Below are 4,367 nucleotides of genomic sequence, written 5' to 3' on the forward strand. Positions count from 1 at the left end.
GGAAGCTGTGTGTGAGCGCCATCAGCCCTGGCTTAGGAGCTTCCTTCTGGACTGGAAGACTCACCTTAAGATATGAAAAGCGGAAGCACTCTCAGAAGAGGAAAGGCAGGAGCAGCAGTGCCTTGGCGGGAGCACGACGGGCGTCTGAATGAGGAGGCAGCCTGACCAATCGGAGGCCGCATCTGCGGGACCTGCAGCCTCAAAGCAGGGCTGGACAGGTGCCCTGGGAGGCCTGAAGCTTCAGTCCAGGGGAGAGGCGAGAGCAGTGTTCACCGGAACACAGTGGCCGGGTGGTGGGCGTCTCGCCGAGATTTGCCGAGAGGTCGTTGCCGTCTCTGTGCAGGGTATTAGTGAGTTTTGTATATGCCAATAAAAAAAAATAAAAGCCACTATTAAAATGAACCCCTGGCACATACCTGGTTTCGATCACAGAGGAGCTGGCCTTTTGCACTGGAATTTGCAGCATCTGTTCCAATTAAGCCTCGCTTCTCAGCTTAAAGATATTAGCCCGATCTCTCGTGTTCTGTTTGGACATGAATAGCGCATTGTCTGCCCCAGCAGCCCTGCAGCCGCGCAGACACCATTAAACAGCTTTGTGGCCCAATTAGAAGTGGTGGTGGGCTGGCAGGGGAGGGGCGGGACTGACCACTGGGGCCAGGTGCTTCATGGACACAAGGGGGTCAGCTAACATGGACCATGTGTGGCAGAGTGGGCTCTGTGACAAGCGTAGCCTTGTCATCCATCTTGATGCTGATGCGCCCACCAGAGCAGTAGGCGGGCAGCTTCCATGGGGCCGGGCAGATGGAAGTCTGGGCAGATGGTGGGACCCAGAGTTCTCATGGAAGGCCTGGGCAGAGCTCACGCCCGTGTCTGCCAGCCTGGCACAACACACCCCTCTCTCTCCTGGAGACACATGAGCATACTTGCACACTTTCACACACACTCACTCCAACATTCTCACTTACACACTTTAACACACACCCACACCCACCCACACACACATACACACACATACTTAAGCATACAAAACTGCAGATCCCACAGCATCCCCACTCCCACCCCACAGTGACCAGCACATTATACTTATGATAAGCTTTTTTCCTGGTTAAATACCAAATCTAGGAAACACATCTGGGGAAATTGAGGTGTTCAGTCAAAAAGAAAGGGTGTTTGAAATGATAGATGGATAGATCGATGGACAAGTGGAAGAAAGGATGTATGAATAGATGGATAGATGGATGAATCAGCATATATGTGTATGGATAGTGGATGGATGGATGGAAGAAAGGATTATGCATAGATGGATGATGGATGTAATGAATCTATGTGTGTATATATGTGCTGTGGTTGGATGGATGTGTGGATGGATGGACAGGTGGATGGATGGATCAATGATGGATGGATGGATGGGCTGATGGATGGATTGATGGATGGATCAATGATGGATGGGTGGATGGATGGGTGGGTGGATTAATGGATGGGTGCATGGGTGGATATATGGATGGATGGATGGATTGAAGGATGGCTGGATGATGGATGGATGGGTCCATGGGTGGATGAGGAGTAGCTAAGTAAGTAGAGCTATGTGATGGAAGATACTAGGAGTCAGTGTAATGGAGTGGAATTCTTATTATTTTCTATATCTTCTTGCTTTTCTAGACTTCCCACATCCTCTACAGCAAGCACGCATCACTTCCATGACCTGACACAGACAATGATTCCAGCACGAGCCCTCTCATTCCCAAGGCTGAGGGGAAGGAATTCTGAGACATTAAGAAGCTGGCCTGTCCTTGTGCTTGGGTTTGAAACAGAGGGGCCTCTTTCTCCGCTGCCTCGGCTGGCGGCTGCTATGACATCACCCATGTGGTGTGTAACTCGAGAAGCGTGTCAGGAATCGTTGGGACTGATTGATCACGCGTGCTGGGGTCCTCTCCCAGCAGCCTTGAGCAGGCCCGGTGGGCAGCTGGCTATGTCTCTCAGCAGCACCTGGTCCAGGAGCTGCATCTTCACCCTATGGGACAGAGCTCTGCAGACGAGCATGGAGGGCTCATGTTTCAGACCAGCACAACAGGGTTGGCACCTGGGCGTATCCTTGCTAGGGTCGGCCCTGCCTCCTAGCCTGGCTCCTGGGTGGGCTACAGTTGCTGCTTCTTCTCCACTCAGGACAGAGGGGCGGCTGAGGAAGGTCAATGGGGAATTAGGGCGGCCGTGGCTGGGACAGTGGGGTCTGGAGGAGTCCAGGCCGCCTCACCCACACACTGGAAAGGGAGACAGATGTCCTGTCTACTTTCTGTCTGAGGCCACATAATGAGCAGGTGCATTTGTGAGGCTGGGTGGGGGGTGGGGGGTGGGTCTGGTGGGTTCCATCAGAGTCACTCCTTGATGCATCGGCACTGAAGCTGTAAAACGGAGCTACTGCCTGCCTCAAAGCGTGGGGTGGGAGCAGCGGGAGAGCTCAGCTCCGCTCCAGGACCCGGGAAGGGACTGGCCAGAGATCCTGCCCCCACCTCCTGGGACAGAACATGGAGTCCTGACCCTGTTGGGTTTCTGGGGTCATGGGGAGATCCCACCTTGGCTGCAGACCCCCAGTAGGGAGGCTGCATGGGACACCCTCCCCTCTCCAGCATCATCCCCGCCTCTCAGAGGGCGAGGGCTTGTGCCCAGGGAAGGAGCACCTGGTGACTTGGGAGGGGTCACCTGGGAGATCCTCTGCTACTTTCTATCAGTCAAGTGCTCAGGACATGGGTCTCCCAGCAGGGGTGCCCCACAATCTCTCATGGCAGAGACCCCCCACATGTCTGGAGCTCACAAATGGCACCTGGCAAGCATGTCCTCTGTAATCTCCAAAGTTCTGGGGCCAGGCCCTGGGAGTCGAAGCCTGTGCCTGATGCAGGTCCCTCTCTGCCCAGAGCTCCCCCTCCATCCACTTCAGGGGCTCCAGGGCAACTAGCTGGCAGAGTCCAGCAGTCAGCCTCTGCAGGGGTTAGAGGGCACATCATGGCCCTTGTGAGCATGTTTTGAGGTTTTTTGTTGAGCAACACCACTGGACACTGGGCCCCAGTCCCCACACCAGCTCAGAAGTGGGTCTACCCACCTGGTAGAAGGGCTGAGCCCAGACCAGGTACTGTTTCAAACCCTCAGAACAACTCCTGAGGCCAGAAATCGTTCTTGTTCTCACTTGTGCCAGGGGGACCTGGGGCTCAGAGATGTGAAGCAACCTGTTCAAAGTCACACAGCTTCCAGCAGCAGAGCTGGGACTCCAGATGAGCAGGTTTCCCCCAGACACACCCTCCCTGGTTTCAGGTCTAAAGGCCTAGGCCAGGCCCGTGGTCCCTGCCACTCCTACGGGGCTGGCCTGCAGCACCGTATTAGCTAATGCAATGCACAGAGGATGTTAAAGAAAAAAATCAATTTAAGATAAAACTGGCATCTACTTCAGAGCAAAGACAATTACCTTTATGTTCAAGAGAAACGGGGTGGAAGTACTTATTTAAATTGCCGTCTTATAACTAACCAAGAAGCTATTTTCAGACTCTGTTCAATGTTTTTCCTTCTTTTCTTGGAGAAATCCACCTTCTCTCTGCCCTGTGTGTGTCGGGCTCGGGCTGGCAGGGCGCATGTCTGGGGAACCCACCAGACCCCCACCTGGCGCCGGCCGTCCAAGCAGGGCCCCCTCCCGAGGGCCAGGGAAGTGGGGTCCCCAAGATGCCTTTCCAAACCTGCTGAAAGGTGAACTTCGGAGGCTGTGGAGTCTCCATCGCCTTCCCTCCGCGGTGGGGGGAGACGGGTCCGGCCGCCCTTACCAAGGCAGTTAAAAAGTCAACATAGCCCCCAAATCGCGTTAAATATGTTAAGCAAACACACGGCAGGCGGTGTGGATATTAGGTCATTTCTCATAAATATTAATACCGGAGTTTTCCAACGGGCAAAATTAACGAAACAAAGATGCCTCTTCTCTTGCAGCCTCATATACTCGCCGTCCCTGGAACAGGCCCAGCTGGGAGGGGAAAACCGAGTCAATCCAGCCCAAAAAAAGGCTCTGAGCGCTCGGCTCACATGGAGGCTGCCAGTGGAAGCTGGAGGGGGCGGGCTCTCCAGGGCCTCAAGCTGGCTGGCCAAGGTGGGCGATGCTTCAGCGATAAACGGCAGGACGGGCCTGGGGGCTGCCCTTTGTGCGTGCATGCTCAGTCGCTTCAGTCATGTCCAACTCTTTGTGACACTATGGACAGTAGCCTGGCAGACTACTCTGTCCGTGGGATTTTCCAGGCAAGAATACTGGAGTGGGTTGCCATGCCCTCCTCCAAGGGTTCTTCCCCACCCAGGGATCAAACCCGCCTCCCTTACATCTCCTGTATGGCAGGCGTGTT

Source organism: Capricornis sumatraensis, chromosome 14 (genome assembly GCF_032405125.1).
Source record: "Capricornis sumatraensis isolate serow.1 chromosome 14, serow.2, whole genome shotgun sequence".
NCBI lineage: Eukaryota > Metazoa > Chordata > Mammalia > Artiodactyla > Bovidae > Capricornis > Capricornis sumatraensis.